At 32.2% G+C, this 27,264-nt stretch overlaps 1 protein-coding gene across 1 annotated transcript in view; it reads left to right on the forward strand.

Annotated features, from left to right (window-relative positions):
* The window catches only part of LOC113389303 (opsin, ultraviolet-sensitive-like), a 367,582-nt gene that overhangs the window by 189,627 nt on the left and 150,691 nt on the right, over positions 1-27,264 (forward strand). The window lies entirely within an intron of this gene.

Genomic DNA, 27,264 nt, shown 5'->3' on the forward strand with positions numbered 1-27,264 from the left:
AAATCGCAGAAAAGTGTAAATTTTTTCGTCTACGTTTTAGCCCGCAATTCTGAATCGATTTGAAAATTCAAAAACCGTTCGAAAGATATTGGTTGGGAATCGTGCTGATTAGTTTCTGGTAGAGATCGGCCGGGCCGTTTTCTTGTAATAAAGTTTTTTAAAAAAAAAATTCGACGATTTTTATTATTATTTTTTTACGGTAGATATCATAGTCTTCTAGATCATACTTAAATATTACAGCCCTACGACAACTCGTTTAGCTTTAAAAATTCATCAAAGTTTGCAAAAATTAGTATCGTTCTTTTGGAATTTGTCAAAATTAGATCTTTGATCGACGTTTTCTCAAAAACGTCTGAACCGTATCTCAATGAGATCTATCGTTTGTCAGTTATGTGAGACGATCTGCCAACCCGTTTCTTTGTAAATTGAAAAAAAGTGTTAAACTCTTCGTGCACATTTAAGCTCAAACTACCGAATCGATTTTAAAAAATCAAAAACTGTTCGAAAGATATTAGTTGGGAATGATCCTGAACAGTTTTAGGTGAAAATCTACCGAGCCGTTTCCTTGTAATTAACTGTTGAAAAAAAAATTTAAGCCGATTTTTATGGAACTTTTTTGGCGATATATATCACGGTCTTATACAACTTATTGAAATATTACGCCCTTACGACAAGTAGTTTAATTTAAAAAATTCACCAAATTTTAAGAAAATGAGTAGTTTTTTTGACGTTTTTTAAAATTAAAATTAGACGATTTACTTGATATAACGATAGAGTACTTGGTCTTAATGAACATAATAAACCATTAAAGTCCTAAGGAAACTGGTTCAATTATAAAAATTATTAATCTTTGAAAATTTTCTTTTAGAGAATACTCCGAGTTAACGTGTTTAAAGTTTCTGCTGTTCATTGTGAAGAGGAAGTTTTCACGTTTCTCTAAAAACTAATCAAGACAATTTTTGAATGATGAATAATATAATAAAGTATCTTCAAAAGTGATTTTTTTGTTTTAACTTCCCGTAGGATAGTTAAAGTAATGGGCCAAAAATCAAAAATGAAAATTTTTGCATATCCTCACGTTTTGAAGGTTTCTGAACATTTTGGCATACCTTAGAAAAAAGTGATGGGTGTGTGTGTGTGTGTGTGTGTGTGTTTTGTATGTCCGCATTTTTCGGTTTACATTTTCGGGCGCACGGATCAACCGATTTGAATGGTTCAAAAAACATTCGATTCTTATTGATAGGGAGATGTGCTTATTAGTTTTTGGTAAAGGCAGGTCCAGCCGTTTTGAAGATACGAAGCTAAATGTGCAAAAAATGATAGTTTTCGAGAGAAATAAGCATCCGATTTGAATGATTCAAAAAACTTTCTGCTTGTGTTGACGAAATGATTGCTTTTGATTCTTTTTTTTAATATCAAAAATAATTTGGATTTTAATTCTAGCTAAAGTTCTAAAGCTCACAAATATATTTATTTATTTATTTTATTTATTCATAAGCAAGCCGTAATCAATAATAATAGATATTATTTCAGGCTTTTGTCAAGAGCTTATATATACTTCAAATAAACAATTTTAACTGCGCAATTCAGTTTATTTAATTCTTATAAATATTAGACAACGTACTTCATTTCAAATTCGATTGATTAAGTTGTGTTTATTTACTTTATGTAAACATAAGTTGCAATATTTATAACAATATATTTGAAAACATTTAATATGATTTGAATATTTGATTACGGTATAAGAAGTTCCAGCAATTTGCCTCAAGGCACGATGCCATACACCAATACATGTATTTGTATTTAATATGATAAACTTAAAAATATTGCATTTTGTTTCAACTAATATTTCATTCTTTGCGCCTGGGGTTCTCTCACAGCACAGATTAATACAAATATCGATTATGGCATGCCAGGCAAATTATATTATTATTTTATTTTAAATATGATAATTAACATCATGCTTATTTATCTATGACAATGAATATGCTTTAATAAATAGTTTAGTCGTTGATTAAATTTAATATATCAATTAGGTAAATATAATTTTCTGTCTCAATCAAACAAAATTATTAATTATTATTTACTGTTTATTTATACTAACTTTTTTATTTTTTTATATTTTATATTATATATCGCTATCTTTCTATATTACTATTCTTTGAGAGATTCAGCCAATTATTCACACGGTCCATACAAGCAAAATGTTTTTGAATCATTCAAATCGGTTGATTCGTGTTCTCGAAGTCGTCGACAAAAATGAGTAGATCCATTATTTCTAAGTTATACCAAAAGTTTTAGAGGGCTTTCGGTTTACAGACATATAAAAAAAATCATTTTCATTTTTGCTTTGCTATTATGTACTATAACTTTCCTTGCAGGACGTTAACAAAGTTAATATCTCTTATGTAGAATGTGAAATTAATAAATTTTATTAATATGTGCTTAGTATAATATCTAATATCATTAGTTAAATACAAATAATTAACTTCACGTAGGGTGTGTTATAGTAATTAGCCGAAATCAAAAATGAAAATTTTTGCATATCTTCACGTTTCAGAGGTTTCTAAACATTTTGGCATACCTCAGAAAAAATGGATGTTGTGTGTGTTGGAGACCATTTTTCGACCACGATTTCGGACGTATGGATGAACCGATTTATAGAATTCAAATGTAATCGATTCCTATTGATAGAAAGATGTGCTGATTAGTTTTTGGCAAAGGCGGGTCCAGCCGTTACGGAGATACGGAGCAAAGAGTGTAGAAAATAGAAACGGAGTTTCTGAGAGAACGGAGTATCCGATTTGAATGATCCAACAAATATTCTGCTTGTGTTGGCGAAACAATTGTTGTTAAGTTTTTTTTTAATTAAAAAAAAAATCCAAAATACTTTTTTTTTGTAATCGTAAATTTTTCAGATTTTAAAGATAAAGCTAAAGATCTGAAGCTTACTTATATACTTTAAATAAATAACTTTAACTTGGTAATTCAGTTTTTATAATTATTATAAGTATTAGAAAATGTTACAGTATTTATAATATTCTATTTGAAAATAATTATATTTCTCGATCATTTTGTTACTGTATGGAAAGTTCCAGCAATTTGCCTTAAGGCACGATTCCGTATACCACTAGTTTTATAATATTTTATTGTCTATTATGTAATAATCCACTCTTCCATCCATATCTATATCCATCTCTCTATCTCTATCCATCCATACTTTTCTTTTATCTATGTAATAATAATTCTAGAATTAATAATGAGTTCGTTCCATCCGAGCCAATCTGACAGTGCGGAACTGTCCGCGCATGCGCAGAACACTTTTTTCTGTTCCATCCAAAATTTCGGATTCCAAACTGTTGCGGACTGTCAGTAATGCGTTCCATCAAGCAGTCCGATGAGTTTGAAACTATCATTTTGTGTTTGTACTCGGCACAAACAAAAACTCCGCAATTTAATACGATTAAAATAGAATGTTATTTAATCTCAAATAGAACATTAAAAATTTAATGAACTTACAGGAGTTCAAACATTGTAGAATATTAGATTAAAGCGACCTAACGATATATTACTAGGAAATATTAAAAAAGTAAATTCATTGATATAATTAAGTTATATTTTATTAGAATATGTTATATATATATATATATATATATATATTAGGGTGGTCCTTGAATTGGTCATTTTCGAATTTCCTTGCTCCCAGGGGCTCAAATGGTTCCAAATAGATAAAAAACAATTCTCTGAAAGTTTTAGCTCTTAATATTAACGTTTAGATAGAGCGCAATTCAATCAAAGTTTTGTATGGAAATAGCATGGAAAAATTTTCAAAAATTTTAAAAATTAAACAGAGAATTGTTTTTTATCAATTTGCAACCATTTGAGACCCTGGGAGCAAGGAAATTTGAAAATGACCATTTTAAGGACCACCCTAATATATATATATATTAAACTTATATATATGTATTAAAATAATAATTATTAATACAATCGAGTGAGCTCCGAGTTCGATCGCGTTGCATGTTTCGGACTGTCAGATTTGCTCGGATGGAACGAACCCAATAAAAACGTTTGTTGACAGTTGAGTTGAGAATGTATTTAAAAAGTGGCGCCACTTGTTAAATGTCAAAGCGATTTGATAAGTGTCTCATCTTTCTGCAAGAATACTCTATGCTCCAAATGTCAAATAATTAACGTAGACAATATAATAAATGTATTAAGTTGAAATTATTGTCGGTTAAACTGAGTTATTATTTAGTACATAACAATTTTCGTTAATATTTACTGAGTTTAAGCAGTGAAAATATTGAAACATGTCAGAAGCATCATTTTTTACTATGAATGATCTCGCAATTAAAATTGAGCCACCAGAATATTCAGAAGAAGAAATTAAACGCGAAATTGAGGATGAAATGGATGATCTTGATGATATTGTTAAATCTGAATCGTGTACTGAGGATGATGAAACCTGTTTAGAAAGATTCATGGATTCAGAAGTGACTATAGAAGAAGAAGTCAAACAGGAATTATTCGAGACATCAGCTTATAAATGTGACATTTGTAATAGATCATTTGCAGAATCACATCAATTAAAAGAGCATATGGTCGATCACAAGCCTAGTAATAACAAAGAACGCCCATTCAAATGCGACATCTGTCTCAAGACTTACAAACGAAAAGGTCATCTGAAAAGTCACATGATTATTCACAGCGGTGAGCTTCCCCATCAATGCAAGATATGCAAAAAGAAATTTGCACAATTAAATACTCTAAAAAGGCACATGCTCATTCACAGTGGTGAGCGCCCCCATCAATGCAAGATATGCAATAAGGCATTCACAGAATTAAGTACTCTGAAAAAACACAACCTAATTCACAGTGGTGAGCGTCCTTTTAAATGCATTATATGCAATAAGTCATTCACACGAGTAAGTACTCTGAAAAATCACAACCTAATTCACATTGGTGAGCGCCCCCATGAATGCAGTTTCTGCAATAAGTCATTCACAACATTATATAACTTGAAAAGTCACATACTTTCTCATACCAGAGAGCGTGCTTATAAATGTGAAACATGCAATAAGAGATTTAGTCATTCGAGCAATTTGAGGAAACACATGTTAATTCATAGTCGGAAGCGAGATGAAAATCAGTGAAATATAAACATATTTTTTACATTGAAATTTTTAGATACATGTTATAAAATTCTTGTATGTAATGTAATATAAGAATCAATAAATAGAAAAAAGTACATAGTAAACATTACATAATATGCATTCATTGATAAATAATCAATTCAATTTTTACATATTATATTGTTTTATACATTTTTTTGTGATTTTTCTAACTTTCAATAGAAACTATTGGAGAATGTTATCAAGTGTGTAATACAAAATCAGTTTGGAAAATGATTAAGCTCAAATTTTAATAATAATGATTTAAAAATAATTGTAGTCATTTGCTATTAAATTTCAGAACCAACTCGTTTTTTATATGAGGTAGTCTAATTTAACACCAGTATAATAATTTTTGGTCAAAGAGTGCTTGGTTTAATATCCTTCAAAATTTCATTTTTATAATTTGTTGCTAGTCTCCTTAATATATAATTTTATAAAAAGCCAATTATGCATAACAACATCAACTACTTCAGCAATTATAATTGAATTTCTAATAACGAAACAAGATATCTGGAAACAAATTTCAACAACTAACAACAATATCAGATTCCTTGTATCATTTTTCATAAATGTGTTCTTCAAAATCTGCAAACTTAAAAATTATAATAATACATAATATTAATATATATGTGGGAGTCGTAATGTTATGATAATATATCAAAATTAGAAACTCCCATCATAAAAAAAATCTATCAAATTTATTGACTATAAAAATATTTCGATATCAAAAATATACATGACATGTCCGATTGTTTTTTACAAATCAAAAAAAGCAGCCTGCTTGATATCGCCACACACTCCCTGCCCAGTGTTGATCTCACAGTTTAAAAAAAAAACACAGGGAAACACGTTATAAAAATGTGGTGGGAAAGCAGATTATAGCAGACCAGTGTTGTAATACTGGTCAATTACAAATTTCCATGTTTCGTCAGCAGATCCACCGTATGTGGTGATTTGACCTGCCATCAACTCCATATTCTGCATAATGTTCTCGATCTAATGGGTATTAGTTATATCAGAATAACTTAATGTTTAGAATGCATAATTTATGGGTACAGTTTCCATTTCTGCAAGCGTTGCATTCGTATCTGATGAGTTCCGATCAGAGAAAGAAGTTGGCTCTTTATCCAAATCAGGATCATTGGTTTCTTTGACATAAGAGTCCAGAATTGTGGAATCCAATAAATTATGTCAAATTTTGTTTTGATTCGTCGTTGTCACCGATAATGGGAGGTAGCATTATAAGACGATTTGTTGAGTTAACAGAGAAAGAGAGGTTGAATTGCATTCCAATGAAAAGTTCAGGCTCCAAATTATTTTTTTCTGTCAGCAATAAACACTGAGGTCTGGGTATACCAAATGAGTAACCTCGGAAGTCTGATCCAGATAGTAAGTGCGTTAACTATGATGGATTGGACTGGACATACCTTATAGGTCGTCACTGAAGACCAGTGATTATGGTGCTGCGTCAAAATCATTTTTTCTTAAATCTTCGAAAAATAAAACTCCTTTATCTTCATCTCTATCACGTCGTGAGTCACCAATGTGGGAGTAGTAATGATTATGATAATATATTTAATTAGAAACTCCCATCATAAAAAAAATCTATCAAATTTATTGACTATAAAAATATTTCGATATCAAAAATATACATGACATGTCCGATTGTTTTTTACAAATCAAAAAAAGCAGCCTGCTTGATATCGCCACATATATATATATATATATATATATATATATATATATATACATATATATATATATTGAAATGAATAAAACAGCCAATGCGTCGAATGTAAAGATTTATTTTAATTTTTTATACGTTTCGAGACTAGATGTGTCTCATCATTCAGCTAAAAGAAATTTACATTATAAAGAAAAAGTTTTAAAAAATGAATTTATACATTGGAAAAATTAATTGAAAATAACAAATTATACACACCAGATCAGGAAAAACCACACTATACTAACACATTTTGAAAAGCAGGGAAAGCAAAAAATAATTTAAGATTTTTAAGATTTTGCTTTCCTACGGTAGTATTATGTGATTGTGGTGTTGTAAAATGTGTTAGTATAGTGTGATTTTTCCTGATCTCTGGTGTGTATAATTTGTTGTTTTCAATTAATTTTTCCAATTTTTACTGTCGACGTTTCGGAACTAGGTACGTTCCATCTTCAGGACATGTGTCAAGAAACATGATCTTGATAAGATTTAAGCAAACAATATCTTTAAGAAAAGCAGAAAATGATGGAAATTTGAAATCTGTTCACATACACGCACACACACACATACTTTTTCCAAATTTGGTCTCATTCGATTCAGAATGGCTTGAAACGCCGAGAAAACATAAAATTAGCAATTCGGATTTTTTGATGAAAACAAACTTCTCCTTCGGGAAGTTAATAAACATGTAGTACGTTAGTAATATAACAACTGTAAATAATATTTACATTAATACGAACGAGTTTGTATTCAGTCTGTCGAATAGTTGCCGGATATTTGGTATTAGTCTCTGGAGCATGCAGAATATTCGGTGTTTGGCATTTTGCCGAATATTCGGTGTTCGGCATTTTGCCGAATATATTATTCGTTGCAAGCCATTATTGATACTGTCATGGGCCACAATATTAGAACAAACATGTGTTGCTCAAAAGCACTATACAATTTTGAGCCATGGCCATAAGAAATTTTATTGATTCGCATGTTGTGTTATCAGTAACAAATATATTAATATTAATTTTGTAACAATGATATACCCACACAAATATTTGTTGAAACTTTTCCTTAGCATGTCTTTTGAATTAAATCGTTAAATTATCGATAATTACGAGAATGACGAGGATAACACATGAATTTTAGTGAAGAAAAATGTTTTTATTGCAAAACAAATAATCAAAACAAAAACTCAAATATGTGAGCACTAATTAATATAACACAAAATTGTATACCAATTTTTAACTTCCCGAAGGAGAAGTTTATGTTTTCATTAAAAAATCCGATTCGCTAATTTTATGTTTTCTCGACGTACAAGCCATTCTGAATCGAATGAGACCAAATTTGGAAAAAATATGTGTGTGTGTGTGTGCGTGTGCACCAGCAGATTTTTTGCCGTAAATCGCCGTATTCTCAAAAACGGCTGGACCGATTTCAAAAATTTAAAAGCCATTCGATGTATCTCGATGAGGACTATTGTTTGTCAGTTTTGTGCGACGATCGGCCAAGCGGTTTCTTCGTAAATAGCAGAAAAGTGAAAACTTTTTCGTCCACGTTTTATAGCCCGCAATTCTGAAACGATTTTGAAAAGTCAAAAGTCTTTCGAAAGATATTGGTTGGAGATCGGCCGGGCAGTTTTCTTGTAATGTAAATTTTTTCGTCGATTTTTATTATTTTTTTGACGATAGATACCATAGTCTTCTTGATCATACTAAAATATTACGGCCCTACGACAACTCGTTTAGCTTTAAAAATTCATCAAAGTTTGCAAAAATTAGTATGGTCTTTTTAGCATTTGTCAAAATTAGCACTTTCATCGACGTTTGCTCAAAAACGCCTGAACCGATTTCAGAAATTTAAAAACCATTTGATGTATCTCGTTGAGGATTATCGTTTCTCAGTTTTGTGCGACGATCCGCCGAGCCGTTTCTTTGTAATTTGAAAAAAAGTGTTAAACCTTTCGTTAAATGTGGACATTTAGGCTCATACTACCGAACCGATTTTAAAAAATCAAAAACTGTTCGAAAGATATTAGTCGGGAATGATACTGATGATTAGTTTTAGGTGAGAATCTACCGAGCCGTTTTCTTGTTGAAAAAAAAAATAAGCCGATTTCCATGGAACTTTTTTGGGCAATATATATCATGGTCCTATAGAACTTACTGAAATATTACGGCCTTACAAGTAGTTTAATTCTAAAAATTCATCAAAGTTTGAGAAAATGAGTATTAAAAAGAACTATAGTTCTTTTGACATTTGTTAAAATTAAACTTAGATGATTTACCTGGATGATGATAAATGCTTGGTCTTGATAAATATACTAAACAATTAAAGTCCTACAAAAAACTGGCTCAATTATAAAAATTATAGATTTTTGAAAATTTGCTTTTAAAAAATACTCCGACCGGGTTGACGTGTTCGATTTTCAATAATGTGTAATAAATCCACTTCGAATCCTTTTTACTACTCATAAATTAATCTATCTATCATGAATTAAGTCGATTATTCACACAAATCGAGAAGTTCATGCAACTTGCCTCAAGGCAAAATACCAATACCAACTAGATTTTTTACTAATTTAATATTAAAATAAAATAAATGAAAAGTGCCTTTATAATTATTTTAAAATACTCAGACAAATAGTTGATGCCCCGTGGTTCGTCAGTAACAAGACGATACATGACGATCTGAATATTTTATATATCGAGGAAGTAATAAGAAACTTCAGTGCCCACCACTTTCAAAAACTAGAAGCCCATCCAAATAAAATAGTTGCACAACTGCTTGAGATACCACATTCCAGGAGGCTCAAGCGTAAATCACCAATGGATAATATCCTAATCTAGCAAATTGTTTAATGGAACAATTTCTATATTTTTTATAGTAAATCATCTAAATATGTTAGTTAATTTAATGTTTTTTTGTAGTATTATTATATTATTTTATTATTTACTATTATTATATATTATTAGTATTAGTTACTATTCTTATGTTATATTAACTTCCCGTAGGGTAAGTTATTGTAATGGGCCGAAAATCGAAATTGTTTTGAAGGTTTCTGAACATTTTGGCATACCTCAGAAACAATGGATGTGTGTGTGTGTATGTATATATGGATACAAATTTCCAGTCACGTTTTCGAATTAACCGATTTGAATGGTTTAAAAAACATTCGATTCCTATTGATAGGGAGATGAGCTGATTAGTTTTTGGCAAAGGCAGGTCCAGCAGTTACGGAGATAAAGAGCAAAGAGTGCAGAAAATACAAATCGAGTTTTTGAGAGAACGGAGCATCCGATTTGAATCATCTAAAAACATTCAATTAGTAATGATTGGGAAAAGTGTTTATTAGTTTTTGAAATGATTGTAGTAATGTTGGTAAGGTTGACACATAGATAAAAGAAGAGTAAGGTTGACACTTCTAATTATGCCAGCAACATATGAGTTTGTATTTCAGTCCACTAGTCTTTTAAGGCGAATGTCCACTAATAAATTGTAAAAATGAAGAAAATCTGAGCCAATAATAGGATAATTTGTCACATCTGCTATTACAAAGCGACATCGGAATTTTCTTCTCAAACCCAAATCTAGTTGAATATGCTTGGTAGTGCCCTCGTAATAATTTTCGTGGCCAAACACACAAATCTGATCCTGTGTCGACTAAAATTTGCAGTTTTGAATTTTTATCGGTAACAAACAGGCGGTGCGACGTCTTGAGGCAATCACTTGCCGCCATTAGCGACTGCCCTTCATGTTTTTTGAATGCTGAAATGAGCAAGGTTTAGTACATTTTAAAGTTTTGTTCTGCCAGCGATGGTGATACCAATAAATGTCATATTTTTTTGATTGTCTGTTAAAATATGGACTATTACTTCTTGAACGTCGCTTGGTTTTGTTTTGGGCAAGTAATTTACTTACTTGCTTTCGTAAGTCCTCGACTGATTTTGTGAGTTCTGTAATATTACTATTTGTAGCAGATATTGCAGTACTTTCGATCACGTCGGGGTCACCAATTATGTGGGTAAACAAATGTTGATAGTAATAATATATATTTATTTCTTCTTATTTACACTACATCTGATACAACCGATAAGCGGTTGGTGAATGAGAATTATTCGATGATAGGTCTGGGTTTTATACCCAAACCTCAACGACGTGGACGTCTGCTATTGGTCGTGTTTGCCATTCCAAAGGTGGTCAATTGGAGGGTTGCTACATGTATTTAAAAGGTGGCGCCACTTGTTAAATGTCAAAGCGATTTGATAAGTGTCTCATCTTTCTGCAAGTATATTCTATGCTCCAAATGTCAGATAATTAACCTAGACAATATAATAAATGTATAAAATGGAAATCATTATCATATTAAAAAAGATTGTTGTTTAAACTGAATTATTATTTAGCACATGACTATTTTTGTAAATATTGAGTATACGCAGTGAAAATATTTAAACATGTCAGAAGCATCATTCATTACTGTGAATGATCCGGCAATTAAAATTGAGCCACCAGAATATTTAGAAGAAGAAATTAAACGCGAAATTGGGGATGAAATGGATGATCTTGATGATATTGTTAAATCTGAATCGTATACTGAGGATGATAAAACCTGTTTAGAAAGATTCATGAATTCCGAGGTAACTATCGAAGAAGAAGTCAAACAGGAATTATTTGAGACATCAGCTTATAAATGTGACATTTGTAATCGATCATTTGCAGAAACAAATCAATTAAAAGAGCATATGGTCGATCATAAGCCTAGTAATAGCAAAGAACGCCCATTCAAATGCGACATCTGTCTCAAGACTTACAAACGAAAAAGTCATCTGAAAAGTCACATGATTATTCACAGCGGTGAACGCCCCCATGAATGCACTACATGTAATAAGAAATTCAAAGTATTAAGTACTCTCAAAAGTCACATGCTCATTCACAGTCTTGATCGCGCATATCAATGCAATATATGCAAAAAGAAATTCGCACAATTAAATGGTCTAAAAAATCACATGCTCATTCACAGTGGTGAGCGCCCCCATCAATGCAATATATGCAATAAGACATTTGCACAATTAAGTACTTTGAAAAATCACAATCTAATTCACAGTGGTGAGCGCCCCTATAAATGCAATATATGCAATAAGACATTCACGCAATTAAGTACTCTGAAAAAACACAACCTAATTCACAGTGATGAGCGTCCTTATAAATGCATTATATGCAATAAGTCATTCACACAAGTAAGTACTCTGAAAAGTCACAACCTAATTCACAGTGGTGAGCGCCCCCATCAATGCAAGATATGCAATAAGGCATTCACAGAATTAAGTACTCTGAAAAAACACAACCTAATTCACAGTGGTGAGCGTCCTTTTAAATGCATTATATGCAATAAGTCATTCACACGAGTAAGTACTCTGAAAAATCACAACCTAATTCACATTGGTGAGCGCCCCCATGAATGCAGTTTATGCAATAAGTCATTCACAACATTATATAGTTTGAAAAGTCACATGCTTTCTCATACCGGAGAGCGTGCCTATAAATGTGAAACATGCAATAAAAGATTTGGTTGTTCGAGAAATTTGAGGAGACACATGTTAATTCATAGTCAGAAGCGAGATGAAAATAAGTGAAATATTTTTTACTTCGAAATATTTAGATACATGTTATAAAATATTCTTGCATGTAATGTAATATAAGAATGATTAAATAGAATAAAGTACATAGTAAACATATAATAATATGCATTTATTGATAACCAATTCAATTTTTATATAATTGTTTTATACATTTTTTGTGGTTTTTCTAATTTGTGACTTATTGCAATAGAAACTATTGGAGAATGTTATAAGTGTGTAAAACAAAATCAGTTTGGAAAATGAATAAACTCAATTTTTAATAATAATGATTTAAAAATAATTGTAATCATTTGCTATTAAATTTCAGAACCAACTCGTTTTTTATATAAGATAGTCTAATTTAACACCGGTATAATAATTTTTGGCCGAGGAGTGCTTACCTTGGTTTAATATCCTTCAAAATTTCATTTTTATATTTTGAACTAGTCACCTTAATATATAATTTTATAAAAAGCCAATTACAAATAACAACATCAAATACTTTAGCATTTGTTATTGAATTTCTAATAACAAAACAAGATCTTTGGAAACTAATTTCAACAACTAACAACAATATCAGATTTTTCGTATTATTTTTCATAAATGTGTTCTTCAAAATCTGCAAACTTAAAGTTTATAATAATACATAATATTAATATATAATAATAATAATAATAATAAGTGGTAGTCTGCCCGAAGGCAGGTCCATGGTGTGAGAGCCACCACAACAAATGATTTCCTTGCCCTTCATCCCATAACCTATTTATTTATTTAAGTATTTTTTTTTCCAAACTTTTGTTTCCATGCTTCTTGATCATGCTCTTCGGCTTTCAGTTCCCTGTATTTTCTTTTCTCGCGTAAGTCGTCAATCGTTTGCATTCTTCTTCTTCCCATTCCTTTTGTTCCTTCTATTTTACCCTCGACGACGTCGTGCAGGAGGCACTCTTTTTGCAAAAGAGATCCAATCCAGTTTCCTTTCCTTCTCAGAATTGTGCTCAGTAGAGTCCTTTCTTCGCCCACTCTTCTCAGGACTTCTTCATTTGTTACTTTGTCTGTCCACTTTATCTTTTCCATTAGCCTCTAGCACCACATTTAAAAACTCTCGAGGTAGTTTTTATCGGCCAGGGTCCATGTCTCCGATCCGTACAGAGCTATGCTCCAGACGTAGCACTTTATTAGTCTCTTCCGTAAGTCAAGACTCAGTTTGCTCGTCAGTAGCGTTCTCTTCTTTGTGAATGCCGCCTTGGCGCTTGCGATCCTTGTTCTGATCTCTTTCGTGCAGTATCCGTCTCTGGTTAGTATGCTTACCAGGTATTTGAAGTGATCCACGTCTTCCAATTCTCGATTTTCTACCGTTATCCTCAGGGGGTTATTTGTTTTTGTGATTCTCATCACTTTCGACTTGTCTATTGTTGTGCTTCGTATATTTCACTGCCTTAACAATGATATACCACAGCTTGTTTTTGCCTTGCAGCGGAGATTTAATAAAGGAAAAACACTTCAAGTCCTTATCGACTAATGGACAAACTTTTATTAACTTTAAGTACAGTAATCTCATGAATGAAAATTATAAATTATATTATAGAGTTTAATTTAGTATCGCCTGTATGCTGCAGTCCAAAAGAGAGACTGAAACTCGCATGTGCATCATAGGGTTATCGCCTTCGGATATCTTCGGGTATCTCCGATACCCTTCGCCTGTTCTAGCTAGTGGTGTGTATACTAATAGAGTATTCGATGTAGGGGTGTGAAGCGGGCATAACACTATGTTGATTTCCATTCCGTATCTTCTACCCACTTCGACGATTCTGTTTATCACGTTTTGCAGCTCGTTTTGGTTTTTTGATATCACTACTAGATCATCAGCGTACTTTATGGTGGTGATTCTTCTTCCTTCAATCGAGAAACCTCCTACGCCCTCAAGTGCCTCGTTGACGAGCCATTCTCCGTACAAGTTGAATAGGATCGGTGACATAAAGCATCCTTGCCGCACTCCTCTACCTATTTCAACGCTTTTTGTATCTCCCTGGTTCATTCGAACTTTTACTTTCTGTCCCATATACAGATTCTGGATCAACCTGCGATCCCTCCAATCGACGTTAATAGATTTTAAAACTCCCATAAGCTTACTCCAGTTGACTCTGTCAAAAGCTTTCTGCCAATCTATAATACAGAAGCATATGTCCTCGTTAACGTCGAGACATCTGTCCGACATTATCCTCAGTATTCTAATAGCGTCCTTGGTGCCTCTTCCTTTTCTGAAACCAAACTGGTCTTCGCTCATGTGCTGCTCAATCTTATTTTCGAGTCGTCTTGTAAGGATTTTGGCTAGGGCCTTTCCTGTGTGCAAAATTAAATTGATCGTCCTGTGGTCGCTGCATTTATTCGCTTTGGGCTTTTTCTGAAGAGCTATCATCGTGACATCCAGAAAGTCCTTTGGCCATTCGCCCGTTCTGTATATTTGATTCAAAAATTTGGTCAGTTTCCTCAATCCGTTGTTGCCCAGCTCCTTCAGTAGGTCCGCCGGTATGTCGTCATCTCCCGTTGCCTTCTTCCTTATCATCTCATTTATTGCTCTCTCGACTTCGCTTTTCAATATGCACGGTCCCTTGTCGTCTTCGTCCACTGCTTTCTCTTCTTCGATCTCGATATCATCAGGACGATTTTCTCTATCGTACAATTTCTCAATGTATTTTTCCATACGCTGAGAATTTTCTTGTGGTCACTCATTCTATTTCCACTGTCGTCTTCTATTTCGTATGTTTTTCTGCTTTTTCTTTAAATTCAGTTCATTTCTTTCGTAGCCTGAAACATTAAATCGCACCTACCTTGTTTTCGATGTTCCATTATCTTGTTGCATGTTTATTCCATGTATTTCACTTTCGCCTTCTCCGTTTCTCGCCTTAATTCATTATTCATTTTTCTATACATCCTTGGATCTGTATTCTTGTATTTTCTACGCTCATCCATTTTCTTGATCATCTCCTGGGTTATCCATGGTTTTCTAGCTACTTTTTCTAGCTTTTCGACGTTGTCTTCTAGCGTTTCCAGAAGTACACTTTTTACCTCCTTCCAATCTTTTTCTACTGCCTCTTCTCTATCATTTGTTCCGCTGAGCTTCGTCTCCATTTCTCTCCTCACTACGATTTTATTATTCCTCAGGTTTTTCAGATTCCATCTCTGTCTCTTTTTACCCGTTTTGCGGATGTTCTTTAGTTTTGTCTCTATATCGGTCGTCAGCAAATTATGACCGGAATCTATATCGCCCCCTGGAAAAGTCTTAACGTCTTTCACGCTATTTCTGAATCTGTTCTTGACGATGATGTAATCGATTTGATATCGTTCGCTGTGTCCCGGGCTTTTCCAAGTATACAGCTTTGTCTTTCGCTTTTTGAACCACGTGCTTGCGATCATCAGATTGTTTCTGCGGCAAAAGTTGATCAGCATATTTCCTCTGTCGTTCCTTCTGCCCAGTCCGTATTTTCCGACTATCTTTTCCTCTGATCTATTTCCGACTACCCCATTAAAATCTTCCATGATCACCACGTTGACCTTTCCTTTGCCTTCCTGAGATAGCATCTCGTCTATCCGCTCGTAGATTTGTTCTACCTCCGCCTCGTCGTGGTTAGATGTCGGCATGTACACCTGCATCACCATCACGTCCACTGGCTCCGCTTTCATTTTCACACTCATCAAACGATCACTCACGCTGTTCACATTCAGCACACTCCTCACCGGCTTGTTTCTTACCATGACTGCCACTCCTCTCTCGGATTTGTCTCCTCCGGAGTGATACATTGTGAAACCGTCCGGTTCGGTTTCACCTTGCCCCTGCCATCTTACCTCGCTCAGTTCCACGACGTCCACTTTCCACATTTGCCATTTCCCTCTTGAGGTTTTCCAGTTTTCCTGCCCTCATCATTGTCCTGACGTTCAACGTTGATAACCTGAAAGGCAAATCGACCGCAGTTTTGTTGCTACTTTCGATGGCTTCCCTCTCCATAGCCTCCACCCGGAGATCCGAACGGGAGGTCATTACTCCGGAATATTTTACAGAAGAGGAAGTCATCATTGGAACCATTTTCTCGTAGAATGCTCTCACACCTACTCTGGGAAGAATGTAATGTGGTAGTATTCCCCTTTTCCTTTCCACATCGCAGCGCCCGGACCAGCTGCACCCGTCATTCGAGTCGCGCTCCGGACTTTTTGATCTGGAGCCATCTCGAGCATCATTTGCTCTGTGCCTCCAGTCAATACTGGTGTCGCTGCTGCCCGACACCAGCTAACTCGGTTAGCCAATTTCGCTGTTTTCAGCCATTCGTTGCCCACCCCCCACGACGAGGACGTTTATTTTACTAGTTTGTTTTATGTTTTATAATATTTATCACTATCTTTCTCTATTACACTACTATATTATTCTTTAAAAGATTATATTATTAAACCAATTATTTCCACTGTCAATACAAGCAAAATGTTTTTTGAATCCTTGAAATCAAACGCTCCGTACTCACAGAATGTGCATTTTTGGCAGTTTTCACCCCGTATCTTCAAAACTTGTGAACCTGCCTTTGCCAAAATCTAATTAGCAAGTCTCCCCATCAGTAGAAATTGAATATTTTTCGAATCATTCAAATCGTGTTCTCGAAGTCGTCCATAAAAATGAGTAAATTTTTTTTTAAGTTTATTTTTGAAGTAAAACTTCTTTAGGCGCGATATGGGTGTAAAAATTTTTAGGCGCGACACGGGTGTAAATCCGTACAAATGCAACGAAAATGCCAACGTGTAGTTGAACACTACGACGCCGTAAGCGCTGATGTCGCGAGTATCCACTCCCGTCATGTCATGCGTAAGTCGAGCGCTAAACCCTATATGAACTTGCATTAATTGAATCACGTTTTTTTTACAAAAGAAGAGGTTGCTGTATTATGTCCTCATGGAATAAGACTTTTCTTAGAGAATAAATGTGCCATGGAATATAATAAATTTATATTGAATCTCGTTGAAGACAAAATAATATCTACTGCCACGGATATTTATGTAGGTTGCCATGCGACAGATCAACAATCATACATTCGTCAGCAGTTTCAAAAAAAACGGTTATTGATACCGGGGCTCTGCCGTATGAAATAATTTTAGTTCTGAATAAATTTTACATAATAACAACTAATATTGATGTAAGTGTAGGAAAATTAGTGTACATAGAACGTGGCGATAATGATGAACTTCTACGTTTATGGTTTGAATTTCCCGGTAAGATAGGTAACAAAATTAGGAAGAAAGCTTCACATCATATTCAAACTCTTAATATCAGTAGGACAGCTGTGCCGATGCTCAGGAGATCTTATTATTATTGATGTTATATGATTATTAAAAGATGATTTTTAAAATTCAAATATGATGTTTTTTTTATTTTTATCTTAATTGCCTACTCATACAATATTAAAAGTTTTACTTCAATCGCGTGTGATCCTTACGCGCACTCTTTTTTTTTTATTAACTTCCCGAAGGAAAAGTTTATGTTTTCATCAAAAAATCCGATTCGCTAATTTTATGTTTTCTCGACGTTTCAAGCCATTCTGAATCGAATGAGACCAAATTTGGAAAAAGTATGTGTGTGTGTGTGTGTATATGAACAGATTTTTCGCCGTAAATCGACGTTTTCTCGAAAACGGCTGGGCCGATTTCAAAATTTTAAAAGCCATTTGATGTATCTCGACGAGGACTATCGTTTGTCAGTTTTGTGTAACGATCGGCCGAGACGTTTCTTTATAAATAGCAAAAAAGTGAAAAAATTTTCGTGCACGTTTCAGCCCGCAATTTTGAACCGATTATGAAGATTCAAAAACCGTTCGAAAGGTATTGATTGGGAATCGTGCTGATTAGTTTTTGGTAAAGATCGGCCGGGCCGTTTTTTTTTGAAGTAAAACTTCTTTAGGCGCGATATGGGTGTAAAAATTTCTTTAAGCGCGACACGGGTGTAAATCCGTACAAATGCAACGAAAACGCCAACGTGAAGTTGAACACTACGACGCAGGTAGGCGCTGATGTCGCTAGTCGCGATCCACTCCCGTCATGTCATGCGTAAGTCGAACGCTAAGCTTGGCTAAGCTAAACCCTATATGAACTTGCATTAATTGAATCACGTTTTTTTACAAAAGAAGAGGTTGCTGTATTATGTCCTCATGGAATAAGACTTTTTTTAGAGAATGAATGTGTCATGAAATATAATAAATTTATATTGAATCTCGTTGAAGACAAAATAATATCTACTGCCACGGATATTTATGTAGGTTGCCATGCGACAGATCAACAATCATACATTCGTCAGCAGTTTCACAAAAATCGGTTATTGATACCGGGGGTTTGCCGTATGAAATAATTTTAGTTCTGAATAAATTTTACATAATAACAACTAATATTGATGTAAGTGATGGCTTAGCTAATGGCTGTGTAGGAAAATTAGTGTACATAGAACGTGGCGATAATGATGAACTTCTACGTTTATGGTTTGAATTTCCTGGTAAGATAGGTAACAAAATTAGGAAGAAAGCTGTACATCATATTCAAACTCTTAATATCAGTAGGACAGCTGTGCCGATTCTCAGGAGATCTTCATCTATTCCAATGAATAGAAATAAAATCATATTTGCCAAAAGAAATCATTTTCTTTAATGCCATTAATTCTTGCTGGAGATTTCAATGTCAATTTTCGTTCAGAAGAATCTCAACCATTATTTGATCTTTTAAATAATAAATTTAATTTAACAATGAATAATTCTCCATTTGAATCAACCAGAAATGTGCATAGTTTACAAAGCAAAATTCATGTCTCTCATTTCAATTATCACAAACCTATTATATCATATATGAAATATTATAGCAATTAATCTATCGCTGTTTTTTTAAACTGTGTTATTGATATTATGTGATTATCAATAAATGATTTTTAAAATTCAAATATGATGTTTTTTTATTTTTATCTTAATTGCCTACTCATACCATATTAAAAGTTTTACTTCAATCGCGTGTGATCCTTACGCGCACTCTTTTTTTTTTATAGTTTATAGGTTATAGTTTGGTGAAAAGTCTCAGACAAAAAAAATTCACCTCTTGTGAACCTCTCACCCTCACCTAGTTTTCTTGTAATAACGTTTTTAAAAAAAAAATTCGACGATTTTTATGATTTTTTTTTTTTGACGGTAGATACCATAGTTTTCTAGGTCATACTAAAATATTACGGCCCTACGACAATTGATTTAACTTTGAAAATTTGTCAAAGTTTGCAAAAATTGGTATCGTTTTTTTGGCATTTGTCAAAATTGGACCTTTCATCGACGTTTTCTCAAAAACGCCTGAACCGATTTCAGAAATTTAAAAGCCATTTGATGTATTTAGATGAGAACTATCGTTTTGTGCGACGATCTGCCAAGCCGTTTCTTTGTAATTTGAAAAAAAGTGTTAAACTTTTTGGCCACATTTAAGCTCATCCTACCGAACCGATTTTAAAAAGTCAAAAACTGTTCGAAAGATATTAGTTGGGAATGGTACTGATTAATTTTAGGTGAAAATCTACCGAGCCGTTTTCTTGTAATTAACTGTTGAAAAAAAATGTTGAACTTTTCGTCCACATTTACCGAACCGATTTTAAAAAATCAAAAACTGTTCGAAAGATATTAGTTGGGAATGGTACTGATTAATTTTAGGTGAAAATCTACCGAGCCGTTTTCTTGTAATTAACTGTTGAAAAAAAAAGTTGAACTTTTCGTCCACATTTACCGAACCGATTTTAAAAAATCAAAAACTGTTCGAAAGATATTAGTTGGGAATGGTACTGATTAATTTTAGGTGAAAATCTACCGAGCCGTTTTCTTGTAATTAACTGTTGAAAAAAAATGTTGAACTTTTCGTCCACATTTACCGAACCGATTTTAAAAAATCAAAAACTGTTCGAAAGATATTAGTTGGGAATGGCACTGATTAATTTTAGGTGAAAATCTACCGAGCCGTTTTCTTGTAATTAACTGTTGAAAAAAAATGTTGAACTTTTCGTCCACATTTACCGAACCGATTTTAAAAAATCAAAAACTGTTCGAAAGATATTAGTTGGGAATGGTACTGATTAATTTTAGGTGAAAATCTACCGAGCCGTTTTCTTGTAATGAACTGTTGAAAAAAAAATTAAGCCCATTTTCATGGAACTTTTTTTGGCGATATACATCATGGTCTTATAGAACTTACTGTAATATTACGGCCTTACGACAAGTAGTTTAATTTTAAAAATTCGTCAAACTTTGCTAAAATTATTATCGTTTTTTTTTAAGTAGGATTGATGAAGTATATTATTTACACATTTTTTTTGATTAAGTCGATTATTTACACATATCGGGAAGTTCATGTAACTTGCCTCAAGGCTAAATACCAAACCAACTAGTTTAAGTTTTCTTTTAATTTAACCAAATGTTTAAATCGTAAAGATATGCAAAAAAAAATATTTTTGTTGTTTTTGCATTTATTATCTGTAACTTTGATCTAAATGATCCAAAAAATATTCTTCTTGTGTTGGCAAAACAATTGTTGTTAAAAATTATTTTTTTAATTTAAAAAAAATCCAGAATAATTCTTTTGTAATCAAAAATAATTTAGATTTTAAATTTAATTTAATTTTTAGTGGCTAAAGATCTGAAGCTAACTTATATACTTTAAATAAATAACTTTAACTTGATAATTCAGTTTTATAATTATTATAAGTATTAGAAAATGTTACAGTATTTATAATAATAATATGAAAATGTTTATATTTTTCGATCATTTTGTTACTGTATGGAAAGTTCCAGCAATTTGCCCTAAGGCACGATTCCGTATACCACTAGTTTCATAATATTTTATTGTCTATGATGTAATAATCCACTCTTCCATCCATATCTATATCCATCTCTCTATCTCTATCCATCACTCTATCCATCCATACTTTTCTTTTATCTATTTAATAATAATTCATTTATTAATAATTAATAATAAAAACGTTTGTTGACAGTTGAGTTGAGAATGTATTTAAAAAGTGGCGCCACTTGTTAAATGTCAAAGCGATTTGATAAGTGTCTCATCTTTCTGCAAGAATACTCTATGCTCCAAATGTCAAATAATTAACGTAGACAATATAATAAATGTATTAAGTTGAAATTATTGTCGGTTAAACTGAGTTATTATTTAGTACATAACAATTTTCGTTAATATTTACTGAGTTTAAGCAGTGAAAATATTGAAACATGTCAGAAGCATCATTTTTTACTATGAATGATCTCGCAATTAAAATTGAGCCACCAGAATATTCAGAAGAAGAAATTAAACGCGAAATTGAGGATGAAATGGATGATCTTGATGATATTGTTAAATCTGAATCGTGTACTGAGGATGATGAAACCTGTTTAGAAAGATTCATGGATTCAGAAGTGACTATAGAAGAAGAAGTCAAACAGGAATTATTCGAGACATCAGCTTATAAATGTGACATTTGTAATCGATCATTTGCAGAATTACATCAATTAAAAGAGCATATGGTCGATCACAAGCCTAGTAATGACAAAGAATGCCCATTCAAATGCGACATCTGTCTCAAGACTTACAAACGAAAAGGTCATCTGACAAATCACATGATTATTCACAGTGGTGAGCGCCCCCATGAATGCACTACATGTAATAAGAAATTCAAAATATTAAGTACTCTCAAAAGTCACATGCTCATTCACAGTGGTGAGCGCCCCCATCAATGCAAGATATGCAATAAGGCATTCACAGAATTAAGTACTCTGAAAAAACACAACCTAATTCACAGTGGTGAGCGTCCTTTTAAATGCATTATATGCAATAAGTCATTCACACAATTAAGTACTCTGAAAAGACACAACCTAATTCACAGTGGTGAGCGCCCCCATGATTGCAGTATATGCAATAAGTCATTCACAACATTATATAATTTGAAAAGTCACATGCTTTTTCATACCAGAGAGCGTGCTTATAAATGTGAAACATGCAATAAGAGATTTGCTAATTCGAGCAATTTGAGGAAACACATGTTAATTCATAGTCGGAAGCGAGATGAAAATCATTGAAATATAAATATATTTCTTACATTGAAATTTTTAGATACATGCTATAAAATATTCCTGCGTGTAATGTAATATAAAAATGAATAAATAGATTAAAATAAATAGTAAACATTACATAATATGCATTTATTGATAATCAATTCAATTTTTATATATTATATTATTTTGTACATTTTTTTGTGGTTTTTCTAATTTGTGATTTACTTTCAATAGAAACTATTGGAGAATGTTATCAAGTGTGTAATACAAAATCAGTTTGGAAAATATTTAAACTCAATTTTTAATAATAATGATATAAAAATAATTGTAGTCATTTGCTACTAAATATCAGAACCAATTCAATATTTATATGAGAGTCTAATTTAACACCAGTATAATAATTTTTGGTCGAAGAGTCCTTAGCTTTGTTTAATGTCCTTCAAAATGAGATGGTAAGTTGTTCCATCGTGATGATTTTTATTATTACAGTTTATACTAATAAACTTTCTATTGATATATCAAAATCATCACGATGAAACAACTTGCCATTGATCAAAAGTCAAAGTCAAATCATCACAACAGCTTATAGGACCTTATAGAAAGGTTCTGATTGCTCATTTGAGCTCATTTCTGTTTGATATCACTGATGCTTGACTGAAATCTTGATTGAAATCCCATAGCTCTATAGCTCCCATCTCTCTGATCAAGAGGGAGCCCATTTCTAGATAGATTGATTACAAAATAATATTTTCATCATATAATTATCAGAAACTATTATTTTTTAAATGACGTCAAATTTTGTTTATATTGGGTTAGGTCACTGACACGTCTGGGCAGAGTCCAACTATTATTAAAATCAGGGAACAGCAACCATTTAAATTATATAGTACGTATCGCAATTAACTTAAAATACAATTGGAAGCTACATGAATATCAATATACATTAGTATAAATATTAATATGTAAACCTGCTTGTTGTTTTTTATAACAGCAGGTAGCTAGATAGAGTAATTACGATCATAAGTTTTCACAATATGAATGAAATAATCTAAATTTATCATTCTTCTAACATTGGGAGTATATATAGTTTTTTTATCAAATATAATATTAATAAAACACTTAACAATAATTATAATGAACTATAAAAAATATAGATAATTTTTTATTTGTCAACTGTTACAAACCCTTGGTCATCCTTGGTTTTGCTTCACAAGAAAATAGCATCAGACGTATTATGCATTTCATATTTTACAGACATCAATTATGGAATTCTGAGTTGAACCAGATTAATCTGGTTATAAATTATTCAACAAATAAAACAAAATTAGAAGCTATTACAACAAGATAATATTGGTACGATCAAATCAGTTTTATAAATTCATTAATCTTATTGCAATTCCAAAAAGCACTGAAAACACTGAAAATTTTCTTTTTTTTAACTTTTTAAGATTCCAAGAATTTCAACAAAAGTGCATGAATCTAAAAAGTTTTCTGAACATCATACAATATAGTTTTGAACTAGAATTTTCAAACATTCGTTTAAATTCAATTAACCACACTGTAGACTATTATTTGATTTGGTCTGTTTATTAATTATATTTATGAAAGACGAGAAGGTCTATTAAATTATAAACTTTACTTATCTTTATTAATTTTATTATTACAACCTATTAGTTTAACTTCATGCATATTTAATATCAATTTAAATTGTTGTGTGATATAGGTAGGTTCACCGATGAATCATTTTCTAAATAAACATTTAATTATGAAGCATCATCTTCTTGATGGGTGTATAAAAAAATATTACTGTTATAAAAATAGGTGAAAAAAAATGCAGTATTGAATTTGATTAATAATAATATGTTCAGCATAAAATAATTTCAACATTCGATATACCAATTTACATGAAATTTTTAACAATATCTCCTTTCTGGCTTATTATACTATAAAAGTATGTGCGAATTAAACTAGACAAAATTTCCTACAATTCATTCCATAACCGTTTTTTTGTGAAATCATTAGTTTTAAAGTACGGGGCGTCTCAAAGTCTTTGCTAGCAAATTACAAAAAAACGGCTATGGAATGAATTGTAGGAAATTTTGTCTAGTTTAATTCGCAACTAAAATCATTAGTTTTAAAGTACGGGGCGTCTCAAAGTCTTTGCTAGCAAATTACAAAAAAACGGTTATGGAATGAATTGTAGGAAATTTTGTCTAGTTTAATTCGCACATACTTTTATAGTATAATAAGCCAGAAAGGAGATATTGTTGAAAAAGTGTTTTGACGCCATTTTTTCAATATGGCGGCGCCTTGCTATAAAAATTCGATGTGGAAAAGTTGAAATTTGTAAAGAGCACCTCGAAATCTATAAGATTACCAATTTTCAAAATGCCCGGAGTACTATACCGGCAAAACTACCAATTGACTGGAGTAAATAGAAATCACTCCAATGAGCAACTTACAATGGTCCTTGTATTTAGTTAGTCTACTAGTACAAACTTGAATTAAATGTAACTTCAGTTGATCTTAAATAATTCATCAAATACATGCCATGAAGCTCCATCAGTTATGGCGGCATCCCAGTGGAAAGGGTTAAATTATGAACATTGGATGATCGTGATGTTAAAGTTCTTGGTGCAACCCTAAAGTTGAGATTCTTACCCTCAGACTGTACTTATGATTGTCTCAAATTTGAGAAGTTTTTCTTAAAAGATTTGTGCTATATTAATATTTGAGATTTGTTCAAAATATGAGTTGTGCTCAATTAATCCATGCATTTTAGCTTTTATTAATGCAATTTATTAATTAGCTCTTGTCTTAATTTCTTGAATATTTTGCACGGATGTGACGTTTCCAATTTTGTTTCGAACCAATTTTTATATTTAGACACATAACAGTAGAGGATTAATATTTAAATATGCATCATTTTAGCGAATATTCAGGCATGATAATTTTTTTTGTTTTTTTTTTAATTACAATCTGTCACACTTAGGACATTCAGTAATTGTATTGACATTATTGAATGGTGAATGGATGGTAACCCACTAGTTGTCCAATCCAATTATGATTAATTAGCTATACTCGAAGTATTTGCAAACATTTTTATAGGCATTTGCAACGCAATTTATTCATTATAATAAAGTTACATAATCATTTTACATGTTAGATTATTTAATGATTTATTTTTATGCAAAATATACTTTCATTGCATCCTTAAGTATCGAAGTAGATTAAATTGTATAACTTATTTTAAAGATAAAAATTCAATATCTCGAAGATGTAAATTTATGCATTTCATGTACTTGAAGTAAATGCAATAAAAATATGTCTTATCATACAAAGTGCATCGTTATCAAGTCGCAATAAATCAATATTAACAATAATATTCAATGCTTCTGGGATCATCAGATCGTGCACGCTATTTATTATTGATACAGAAATTGTGAAAATATTTTACCAGAAAATATTAAACGATTTGTAAATAACCGATAAATAATGGAATTTATAAAAAATTGGAATAACCAAGGGATATTTTCAATCCTCCGCATCATTTTCAAAGTACGAAAGGCCTTTTCCAGTTTTGCATTTTCTTATTTTGGAAGAGCAATAAAAACTTAACGGTTCTAAAAGGTGCAATGATAACTTTTCTTCATAACAATCATGCTTTTTAAAATGCGACCTATAATAAGTCAACCTTCCACTAACACGGTACTCTGGAAACGCGGTTCCCATACTACGCGGAGCTGAAATCGCTGCAGCCTATCTTTTATATGTTTCTCTATATGAAGTCTTTAATTTCATAAAACATTTAATATTTTTTTATCATACATTACATAAACACTTCAATTCAATGAAACAGTTTATAATTTATACTGTTTTATTGGTCACCATATAACGCGATACAGATGCTACGAGTTGTACTAATACGGAGTTGCCAATAGCACGGTTAGGTTTTCATACAACGCGATAGCAAGTAGCAAGTTTCCATAGAATGCACTACGAATTAGCCTCGTTAAATCCTATTTTCTCATAGCGCGCTTTCCACATTGCACGCACTCACCGCGTTAACGGAGGATTAACTAAAATATATGTATATTAGATGTATTTTGATTATTAGAACTTCTTTATCACTAACGATATATTTTTAATTCAATATTTTGAATTAAATAATTTGAACAATAATTCAAATGACCATCAATCAATCAATCAATCGATCAAATCAATATTAATTTCTTTGCAGGATCCTCGGCTTTGTGACCACACAATTTCAAGTTCAAATTCCTCATCAGATCATAAATCTGTTTCCAAGTAAAAATAGCCCGTCCTGAGCATTTCTGCAAAAAATGAGGAAGTAGCATATGATCAAATTAGAAGAAGGCAGCCATTGGTTTGCCTTCTTATCAAAATATATCGAAGAAAGTAATCAGCTCGTCTTCTTGTCAATAGAAATTGAATGTTTTTTTGAATCATTCAAATTGGTTGATCCGTGTTTTCGAAATCGTCAATGAAAAATTGAATCCGCACATACATACATACACACATACACACAAATATATCCATCTTTTCTATGGTATGTCAGAACCATCGAGTTGTCTTGCATTATCTATTAGTAACAATAATCATTGCAAATAATAATCATTACAGCCAAGTACTCATATATACCAAAATACTGA

This window comes from Ctenocephalides felis, unplaced genomic scaffold (genome assembly GCF_003426905.1).
Source record: "Ctenocephalides felis isolate EL2017-DRISC unplaced genomic scaffold, ASM342690v1 CF-g0.4_SCAFFOLD_03573, whole genome shotgun sequence".
Lineage (NCBI taxonomy): Eukaryota > Metazoa > Arthropoda > Insecta > Siphonaptera > Pulicidae > Ctenocephalides > Ctenocephalides felis.